This window comes from Protopterus annectens, chromosome 14.part0 (assembly GCF_019279795.1).
Source record: "Protopterus annectens isolate FY-2018-M chromosome 14.part0, PAN1.0, whole genome shotgun sequence".
Taxonomy (NCBI): Eukaryota; Metazoa; Chordata; order Ceratodontiformes; family Protopteridae; genus Protopterus; species Protopterus annectens.
The window spans coordinates 188300714-188312949 of NC_056748.1; positions in this window are offsets into that span (position 1 = coordinate 188300714).

Sequence of the window (12236 nt, forward strand, 5' to 3'; positions counted from 1 at the left end):
TGTAGACCCAAACATCCGGGAAAAGTAGACCAATAAATGATAGAAACACAGTACCCTGTGGTCATTGTAATCAATGCATCTACATTAATAAAGATACCACTTTTGAGCATCCTGTTACGCTACGCACATATAACTTCAGAACTAACACGAACTGTGAAAGTAAGAATGTGGTATACATGGCCACCTGTATAACCTGCAAAGCTATTACATTGGCAAAACCAATAGATCACTCAAGGAAAGAGTTAGGGAACATATTTACCATATTAGGATAGGTACTGAGACCAATGCCCTAGCTAGACACAATACAACAGCAGGCACCAATCATAATTTTAAATTTTGTGTTATTGAACAAGTCAGCGTGGGTTTTAGAGGTGGTGATCTAATCAACAAAACCTTAGAACAGGAGACACGTTGGATTATCAGACTAAGGTCTGATAGGTCACCAGGGCTTAATGATAAAGTGCAACTCAAACCATTTTAAGAAGTAGAAGACTACTTAAGATGACTTAACCTACTATTACCTAAATAGAGTAGTAAGGTAATTTTAAAACTACGTATTGATGTCACTCTTATAGTAAATCAGTGTAAGAATCAGTCCTTGTAGACTGAATATAATTATTTTTATAGTATTAATGTTCTGAGCTTTATAGCCACAAGTAGATGTGTTCTTAGTATCAAATCCCAGGAACTGATGGACCTTTGGATATGTTCGGCTTTCTTGTTTTAGCCTTACTTCTGAGCCCATACCTCACATACTAGTATGTTTTTCATCCCTCCTTTCACCACCTCAATATATTAGTGGTTATTGGGCATAGTTTACACATGATGTGTGTAAATATATACACATGTATATACAAGCATGCATATACGCCTATATATTTGTTCACTGTAGCTGGAATTTATTTTACGACTGAGCTAGGTACCCCATACATCAATAGATAGTTTTGTTTTATCATTAGGTACAGGCTTAGTATTGTTGGATTGTTTATCTCTTCTCATTTTTCATTTGACCTTTTAACTTAGAATGTTGTTATATTTAGCACCAACTATGTACATGGAAGTAGTTGCTTTTTACTAGTTAGGACCCTATCATCTATGGAGCTTTATACTTAGGTATTATTATATGTGTGCTTTGTGCTAATTTCAAGCTTTATTGTGTCAATTTTTATGTGTTACCTAGCATTCCACTATTTATCTGTTTTATCTTTTATTTTGTATTAGTTAATGCCATCTCTGCCATGTTCAGCTTAACACTTTAATAAGTGTACTCATTAATATGTACACGCTTCATTGTTTTAAATAGTGACACTTTGTGATCAATATATGCTTCTAGGGCATAATCATGCTTACAAATACTGTCTATTTTAGGCACAGGACAGCACGAATATAGGCTCACCTTTTTTCTTAGAAATTTAAACATTGTTTCTGTTGTTCAGTACTTAGATGCTTAGAACGTGCTCACCGCACGCTGAGTTACCATAGCGCATGAAGTTATGTTGTACTCAATTGCATTCAGAGTTCCTATAGCACACGGCACTTTACAACTTGTGAACAGTTTGTTTTACGTGGAATCTAAGAGGTTCCTATTTGTGGAATTTTTAATCTTGGACAACAGCCTTTCACCGATATGATGAGGTCTGACTCTTGATGAGGCACATCGCAAATACATTATATTCGCTATGTTGTTTTGTGGTAAAGGTACGCTTACATTTTTAGTACAGAGTTCTCGCTATATTAGTTTTTAACCTGATATATGCAAAGTTGCATTCGACACACCACTATCTTAGTAGAGATGCTAGATATTGAAACGCCGATAAAACTTGCTGTTTATCTAAGGATTTTAATGTTTTTAACACCATGAGGAGAGAGAATGTTCAGGATTTTAATGAATGTAGCAACAGTTTTTAATGATTGTAGAATGATATAGGACCAAGCACAATGCTCCTTTTATTTTTAGAATGTATCAGGGTATATGCATATTTTTACTTATTTGCATGGACATTCTGATCATTAATTGTATATTTGGAAGTATTCCTTCTAAATATTGTTGCATTTAACTATGTTAACTTTTTTGAGTATCTGTTCCTTTAAGACAAGATAACATGTGACATATCAATTTGTAATGTCCAATAGGAAGCTTAAGGATGGTTTAAAAATGATTCAAACAGTTTTATTCATTGTTTTAAGAGTCTGAAGAAGCCTTTGGCGAAAGCGCTCACTCATTGGAATAAACTTTATTATTTTTTATGACTGCATCTTATTTGAAGTTCCTTTGAATCTCTGCTTTTCGTTTCATTGCCACTGGAGGGTCACACACTTGGATTTGGATTGCTCTCTAGTATATTATATACGACTAGTGTGACTTAAAAAATAGAAAATGATATACTTATGTAAATGTAAAAAATATTGTTAAAAAAATCCTATAGAACATACTATAAATAAATATTGTTAAAAAATATTAAAAAATCTCTTGATATACTGTTAATGAACTCCACTGGAGGATAGACATATAATAATCAATTATATAGGTCGTGACCTGAGTGTTACATCATGAATCTATACTATGAACAATAATTCATTATAATGAATGTAAAGTATGATTGATATAGAGGCTAATGATGCTTAATGAACTATGTGAGTAGATCATAGGTAGTAAGTAAATAGTTATACAATATTAAATAATAATAATTAAATAAGTAATGATTTTATAGAAATACACTCGTATCAATCAACAAAGCCATAGATGAGGGTAAGGTGGTTCACACAGATTATCTAGATCTTGCCAAGGCTTTTGACACCATCCCCTACTCTGGAATTATAGATAAGCTCACTAAATTAGGTATAAATCCCTATGTCAGAAGATGGGTTGCCAACTGGCTCATGGACAGAACCCACACTGTGAAAGTAGCAGACTCCAAATCCAACTTCAGACCAGTGACAAGTGGAGTAACACAGGGTTCTGTCCAGGGTCCTCTCCTGTTTGATATCTACTTCTCTGAAGTATAGGATAACACAGAAGGTCTTTAGCTAACAAATTTTGCAGATGACTGCAAACTAGGAGCCATAATCGAAACTCCTAATGATGTGGACATACTACATAAGGGCCTCACTGAGACAGATGCCTGGTGTCAAAGCCATGGCCTGAAGCTCAATGCCAAAAAGTGTATTGTCATCCCTTTGGTAAAAACTCTGTACCCATGAACTACCACATAAGTGGTAGTCTACTTAATGCCAAAAGTGTGATAAGAGACCTTGGGACACAGGTGTACAGTAGTCTCTCCTTTGATAATCACATTGCCACAGTGGTCAGGAAATCCTTCTACGTGGCTCACCTCATCACAAAAGGTTTCTCATCCAGAAAAAAAGAGGTCATTGTTCCCCTGTACTCATCACTCATTAGACCCATTATAGAGTACAACTCCCCTTTTGGTATGTACCTCACAAGACATCTACAATAACTGGAAAGGCCACAGAAATACCTCACAAAGAGGATTACTGGCCTCAAACAGATGCCCTATGCAGACCATCTAAAAAAACTCCAGCTTTACTCTGTTGCATATCACCTACTTAGAGGCAATCTCTGCCTAACTTACAAAGGTATGTCAGACCCAGAGCTGTTGGACATGCTCCACTTAAAGAAATTCCAATCCCTCCGAGCTACACACTTTAGGGACCTAAACCTTGTCACCACAATAAACAGAACATGCTGGAGGGATAGATTCCTGTTCCAGAGACTTCTCATACTCTGGAACAGACTACCTATCTATGTCAAACAGAGCTCCTCATTAGCACTCTTCAAGAAAAATCTTGATAATTGGATGGGAAATAGGAAATTCACCCCAGGGATCACGTCTGTTGCTCTGCTCGACAGGGGCACAGAAGAATAATTTTCTTGGGTGGCAAAAGCCAGGGTACCTTTTTGACTAGGCTTATATAGGCCCTAGGGCTAATAGCCTAGTACATACCTATGAACCTATGAACATTTTAATTTGTATAAATAGTGAATAGCTTGTTGAGTAATATTTCATGGTCATCGTTTTATTGATTCATTCTGTGATAAGCTAATTAATCCATGCAGGGCCACAGACAAGCCAGACCTTGACGAGTACTAATTGTATTTATTTATTTATTTTATTTTATTTTACATTTCCGGACTGGGGAAGTTTGGCTGGGCACAAAGGCCCCTTTTCAGTGGAGGCCCAGGGAGAAAAGCTCCAGTACCTGAAGTACACACATAATCTTTTAAGTTGTATAATATCAGCAATATCAGGCAGAATGCAGTTAAAAGAAATTTTACAAGGTCAAAACAGATAAGATCGTAACTATATATACAGTAAGGATTCCTATACTAATTATACTCTGTACAGGTATACATACACAGTACTGAGTTATTTACAAAGGGTGGAATGCAAAAGGTGACTTAATGATGAGCTCTAAATAAAAAGGGTTAAGGCAAGCATAAGTAGAAGGTGGGGTGGGTGAAAACTGACTGATAGCTGGCAAGAGTGTAGAGCAGAGCTGAGGTATAGTCGAAGAGGAGGAAGACAGCAAAGATGCTATATTTATCCTGGAAATGTACAGCTACAGAGCCAGGATACTGAGAGGTGTTTTCTTAGATGTGTTTTGAATGCCTGTTGATGTTCTAGAAGCCTCAGAGCATGGTGGGAGGGCATTCCAGAGTGAAACTAGAAAGTCTGAGTATAAGGAAGGTCCCGATGAAAATTGGGCTTTAGTGATGGAGAGGAGGAGTTTGTCTTTAGAGTGAAGAGCTTTGGTAGGGTGGTAGTGTTGAAGCATGCCTTTTAGAGGTGGACACTTATGTTAGAGTATGATACAGTAGCAGGTGAATATAGTGGAGACGATGTGGGAGTTCAGTCCAATTTAGTTAAGAGCAGAAGAGTGATGAGTTCTAAAAGGGAAATTTGCAGCAATGTGAGATGTTTTATTGCAGCATTGTTCCAGCTTAGTTTGTGGGGACATTTGTAGGTCAGTAAAGAGTGGAGAGACATATAGTAGGGCAGCGTAGGTAGTAGCTAGTTTTTAGCTAAGGTTTTCTAGTTCTGTATGTTAGGTATGGTTTTGCTCTATTAAAGAGGTCAAATCTTTAGTGTTTTTTTTTTTGTTAACAGTTTGGAAGTGTAGGTCAAATTTCAAGTTGTCATCAATTGTGATAGCTTGCTGATAGGCACCTGTTAGAAAAAGGTGTTATTTAATGCAGTGATTTTGGCAAGAGTTTTGCTCTGGCAGAATGTTTTTTGGGGTGAAGATAGTAATTTCATTTTCTGGGGATTAAATAAGAGTTGTGAGTTGTCTAGTCAGGATTCAATGGACGTAAACAAATCTTGGGTGATTTCTTGAATTTTTGTGTAGAATAGGGGCTATGTAGATGAGTAAGGAGTCATCTACATATTGTACAAGAGTAGCACGATTGTAAACAGTGTGTAGTTCCTGTATAAATACGTTAAAGAGGAGGGGTTCAAGTATGGAACATTGTGGCACTTCTCCAGTAATGGGTAGACATAGAGTATTCTTGGTGCCATCTGACTGGAATCTATCTGTTAGGTAGCTGTTAAACCAGGAGAGGTAGGAGGGGGAAAGACCTAAGGAGAAGAGTTTTAGTAACAGTTTATGGTGACAGAAATTATCCAAGAATGTTTTGGGCAGGTCTAGGAATAAGGATGATACTAGATTTCCCAGTATTTCTGTTTTTATTAATGGCATCAGAAAAGTGAAGTAGGGCAGTAGTGGTACTATGGTTGGGGCAAAAACCATGTTGTGTAGAGGAAGAGAAGATTGTTTATGGTAAGGTATTCAAGTAACTGGGAATGGATATACTTTTCCAATATATTTAAATAATGGTGACAGGATGGCAATTGTTCTGAAGTTATAGTAGTCAGCAGAGGGTCCTCCTTTATGAATAGGAAGTATACATGCCTTCTTCCAAATGGCTGAAACATGAGATTCTAGAATGAATCTATTTATTAGTATATATATATATATATATAGTGGATATCACAGAGCTTCAGCTGCAATATTTAATATTTAGGAGTTTGGGAGGAAGGCCGTTTACAGCAGAACTTGTAGTTTTTAGTTTTAGCAGACATTTTCTTATGGTAGGGGTATGGACAGTAGGTTTGAGTGAGAACTGAACTTACATGTGGTTTTTATTGGTTGGGGGTTGGTCCGATGCTAGGGCTGTCTTTGATAAGTGAATATTAGTAACTGTTAATGAAGTGTCTTCTGGGAGGGAGTGGGTTGTTGACTCTGGCCTGGATTTATTAGATTTTCCACAGAGGATCAGAATTGTTTAGGATTATTTTGATGTGCCTGATATCAGTTAAAATGCTATATTTTTTGTCAAGCCTTATACTGCATTTGATTTTATTTTTTTATCATTCTGTACTGTAATTTTTTTCCTTATTTGTTGGTGTGCCATGCCTTCCAGACCATGTCTCTAAACACCATTAGTTGTGTATTGTTTTTAGATGACAGTGTTGCTCAATTAAGTTTACTTCTTTTTCTCCCAGTGGGAGCATGTTCATTCAGTATATTGGTAAATGTTCTGTTAAATTTGAGGGTAGCGTCATCTAAAGGAAGATTTTTGTAACATACTCCAAATGTATTGCATGAGAGATGAAATGAATCTGTCTAACTCAATTGCTTATGTACATTCTAGTATGTGTGATGTTTTATTAAATTGCATACAGGCCTGTTTGCAAAATTGGGTAGCTGGTCACTTAGGTTGTCAGAAAGTATGCTATAGTTATACATATTACTAGGTTTAGTTGAGAGAATCCCATCTAGAGAAGAGACTTTAGAGGAGGACTTTTTATATCTTGTTGGTGCATGTATGAGCTGAGCGAAAACATACAGGTTAATACTGGTAGTGTGTGGGGGGGTATCGGATACAGTTTGGGCCCAGTCTATGTTAAGGTCATCAAAGATGATGGTTTCTTTGGGTATATTGGTACATGCCCAGGATAGCATGTAGATGGTATTGCCTGGGGAAATATTTAAGGCTATGATATGCATAGCCTTATAAGAGTTTAGCTTGAGTAAGGCAGTAAGAATGTCTGCATTATTGAATGGGGGATGCTTTTTCTGATAAAGGTTTATTTTTAAGTGTGTTGGTTATATACCAGCTACCCCACTTGCTTTTTTGGATATAGTGTCTGCTTGAAGGATACTGATCCTGAAGGGAGGATTTCAGTGGTTTTGACTTCGGGTTTTAGCCAAGTTTCTGTGATACAGAAGATGTCAGGGTTGTAATGAGATATGAATGCATGCAGTTCAGTTACTTTGTTACAGATGCTTCTAATGTTAATGTTTATAAATTTTAGATTTATTTTACCCAAGTTGCAGGAGTGAGGTGTTGCATTATTAATGGTTGTGTGAGCCATTATGAGAGAGGCTGTTATGGCTGGACTTGGGATGGGGTGAATGTCACTGAATAGCTGCAGACTGGGTAGGGATATCTGGAATATACAATGCCACTTGGTTTTTAATTTGTGGGTTGGGTGACTTACTTTCATATACATTTGTTTGAAAAGATGCATGTGAGATAGGTTGTAAAGGTTGTGGGCTATAAGGCATGAAATATGGGAATAATTGCCATTGAGAGAAATGGACAGAACAATGGGCAACAGTTGTATGATGGTTATGTGGGCAAGAAAGAAGAGGTAAGTGAATTGTAGTACATTGAATAGCATGCTAATTATTACAAGAGTGTTCAGTTAGTGAAAACGTTAAGCAGGATACTGATATAAGGCTGGATAGGGTTTGACTGGTTGTGGCTTGGGAGAAGTATGAGGGGTTGATAAGTTACAATGTAGAAGGAATCCAGCTGAAAGAATGAAAGAAAAATGGTAGGAAGTGGTTAATGGGTGTGTGAACCAGGGTCAAAAGTATGGACTGTAAACTGTTCTATAATTGATGGCAATGTGGTGGGTGGAGACTAGCTTAGGATAAGTGTATATGATGTGGGGTGGATGGAAATTGAAAGTAGAAAAGATGAGTGGAGTGAATCTGAGTGTAGCAATGGCAAATGGAGCAGGATCAACCAATCAGGTACTTCAATGCATGCAGTTAGACCCCCCCCCCACACAGAAGGTTTTCCACCAAAAACATTTGGTGCAAGGCATATGAATTCATCTTGAGCAGCATGCCATCCCACTGCAGGACATGTGCATACACACACACACACACACACACACACACACACACACACACACACACACACTTACACACACACATACGAGCACACAATTACACACGTGCACACACACACACACACACACACACACACACACACACACACACACACACACACACACACACACACACACACACACACACACACACACACAAACACCCACACACTCCTACAGAGAATTTAGATGATAAACAGTTCTGCTATGTTACATCTTTCAGATGTGGAAGACAGAAAACTTGGCAAATGCTATTGTACATGCCAGGAGAATATGCAGACTTCACACGGAATACATCTTAGCCAAGAACTAAATTAGACAACCCAGCACTGTGAGATAGCAAGACTTACTGCTATGACACTGTGCTGTCAATTTTCATGATCAACAAAGCAAAAACCTTTAATTAATTATATATGACTTGTTTTGTTTATTGGTAACTTTGCCTAGGATCATTAAAAAGCTATGCACTGCTTGTTGCACACTATTTCCACCTTTATGTCTTCCATGCCAAGAGCAGCCAAATTTATTTGTACAAAGCATATGTTTTATATTTGTACTAATGTGGCCACAGTGGATAATAAACTATTAGGCTAGTAGTTTGCATATTGTTGGTTGAAGATCTATTTTTTTATTTATCCTTTGTTGACAAGGTTAGTCCCACTGGGTTAGTAGCCTCTTTTTAGGGAAGACCTGATGTGTATTTATATTACTAGGGGAAATTTGGGTAGGGCATCAGGTAACTTCCCCTGCTCTTTTGCAAATGTAGGCAGGTTTTGAGGTTTCATTTCCTGCTTCTGTTCCTGGTGCAGTGAAAGATAGGGGAAACATAGTACATAATGGAGGAGGGAGAAATTTGAGAATCTGGTAGTGATGCTGGTCGTGATACAGAAGATCACATTCTGTCAGACAGAAAAAAGTAAAAATTGAGTAGATGTTACAAATAGCACTAGTACGTAATGGATGAATGGAGAAGGGAGAATTTTGTGGTTCTGGTAGTGATGCTGGTCGTGATACAGAAGATCACATTCTGTCAGTCAAACAGAAAAAAAGTGAAAATGGTGTAGATGTTACAAATAGTCAGCACTTAGCTGACTAAGGTAATCTAGGAGAGGAACCAAATATATCTTGGCTGGAGGTTATGGACACAGTGTTCTGTGAAGAGTATGATCAGGATGGAAAGGAAAGGGTTTGAGAGATAAATGAACTAAAAGAGGTAACTGAGAAAGTTCCAAGAAGATTGTATGTTGAGGCAGTAGAAAAGGCAAAATGTTCTGTACAAGCTGCTAATATTGTTAAAAGAAAATAAGAATAAGAAAAAAGAAGGAAGAAGCTATAGATGGAGACTTTATTTGGAACAATTCAGTGCTGTCATTAGTGTTCACATCAAGAGACATTAAGCCATTGATTCATTTGGGAAAATAATTATTTTGTGACTTGACTTTTGAGACTCAAGAACGAATGGACACATTTCCATTTCATTGTGAAACTAAGAAAGAATGTTTTACATGGAATGAGTACATTTTTCCTGGGCAGGGGGATTATTTAAAGAAGAAGAACATGCATGTGCAGTTTCAGACTAATGAAGCTCAGTTGTATGACTTAAATGTCATTTCTTAACAGCATGTCATTCACTTAATGATACTGTAAAAATAAAAAAAAATGAAAGGGGTATTTGGAATGGGGGTGGGAGCTGAATGTAATTTTGAAATCTCAAAAAGATGTAAAATGTTTGACAAGTGTTATTCATGTTGCTAGTAATAGCTGAAGAGTTAATATATGGGTCACTTGAAAGTATTTTATTTTTGTGGTAATGTTAATCTCATAAATGAGTGTTTCAAAATCAGATTAGTCAATGTGGTGAAAAGGACATATGATGATTAAATGCAAGGAGGAGTGCAAAATTTGTAAGCAGATGGACATTTTTGATTTGATTGTGATAAGGGTAAATAATATAATATCGAGAGAGAGAGGAATGTATGTTATGATAAACATGAGGTAGAAGAGGAAGGGGAGGAAGAAGTAGATAACATTGCAATAAGTTGAGAAAATCAATGTAATATTAATGAGGATTTTAAAAATGAAGATGAAGTGATATGTAGTAAAGATATTGTAAATTAAATAAAAAGAAATTCAGTAAAAAAGAAATACAGGGAATAAATTATATTTGGGTCAATTAATGTTAATAGTTGGATTAATAAAGGGAAAATAATTGTTATTTTGCAATGGTGTAAACATTTGATACAGAAGTAGTTTGTTTTGATGATATAAAGTTTATTTCAGAAAGGGAAAGTAGACAGGTGGAGACATTGTGGGAAGGAAAGACTGTATGGAATTTAAGAAGGGAGAAATATTCAGGTATGGTATTTTTGTTGGAGAGTATGTTAAAGTATTTGGTTTTTGACTATTAAATGTAGGAGAACATCAGTTGTGGATGTGAGGAGAGGTGATGGTACACTTAAATGGATGGGGTGTATGCTTATAATTTAGTAAAGGAAATAGAAGAATTATTTGGGACATAAAAACCGTATGTCATTGTAAATGTGAAAAATGTTTTGACGGGGGATTTTAATTGTAGTTTACAAAAGTGTAATAAGAAGGAAAGAGTAGATGCCGAGAGATTAAAAGAAGTTATGAGATGTGGAATATTAAAATAGTGGACTAGTGATGGGTTAACATATAAAACATGGGAATTATATAATGAGATTGATTTCTTTTTTGCATCAAATTCATTAAGTGAGATAAGAAGTGCTAAGGTTAGTAAAATGGTGCAAATTATGTAATAATTGAAGGAAAAGGAATTAAAAGCTTGATGATTTCTTAGATAAGGTAGTATTAGAAAGAGAATATGAATGATTTTGTGTCAATAAGGGATTTTTATGTGTCTTGGTTTGAATGGTGGATAGTATTTAAAGAAAAATAAAAAGGTTATTGGATTTAGAAATGGTAAGAAGAATGGTTAAATATAAACTAGTGAATAATTTAGAGAATAATTCTGAGTTTTTGTTAAGTATGAAAGGGAGATTGTTTGGAAAATAAAAAAAGAATTGAAGGTTTGTTGTATAAAACAGGGGTGATGTTTGAAGTGGAAAAAAGACAATGTGTCTCCCTTTTTTGTTAAATGAGTTAAGGGTGAAGTTAGTATTATGAGTGAAATAAAAGTTGTGGAAGGGAATATTGTATATAATCAAAAAGATGCTTTGTTAAATTTGGAAAAATACTTTAGAAAATTTATATGAGAAAGGAAGTAGTTGTGAAGAAGTGAGTTTGGGGATAAAAGGTTTTTCAGATGAATCTATTAATAGTTTAATTGCAGAGGTTACTTTGGATGAGTTGAATAGTGTATTGGATAAAGTTAACATGGGATCAGTATCATGTCTGAATGATATGAGGTATGAAGTATATATGAGATTAAAAGAAAACAGATAAAATATATGTTTTAAATGAGTGGATGCAGGAGGGGATATTAAATGAAGAGGTTTGTGAAGGTGTCATAACATTTATATGGAATGAGAAGGGTAAAAAGAGAGGCATTAAGAATTGGAAATAAATAACATTAAACAATATGGATGATACGATTTATGTGAAAGTATTGCAGGTTAGGTTTGGTAAAGTATTAGATAAAGTTTTGATGGATGGAATTTTTGCTGTTAAAGGTAAATGTAGTCAGGATTTATTAGTATTAGAGAGGTAGTGGATAATATTTTGTGTAGAGATAAAGATGTTATGTTATTAGTGTGGGATTTCAGGAAAGCATATGATTGTGTAGCTCATGAAAGTTTATGGTTTAGTATGAAAAAGTATGTCATGACGGGAAATATTTTAAAAGTGTTGCACTTTGTAGATAATAAAGCTAAGGTTAGGGTTTTGGTAACTGGATGGTTAGATTCTGAAATGTATATGAGTAGGGGTTTGAGAGAAGGTTGTCCAGTGAGTGAGATTTTGTTTTATTTAGTTATGAATTAAGTTGTTATAAACACATGTAAGTATATGACATAAAGTAGATATATTGTTAATAAAGTTGTATGGATT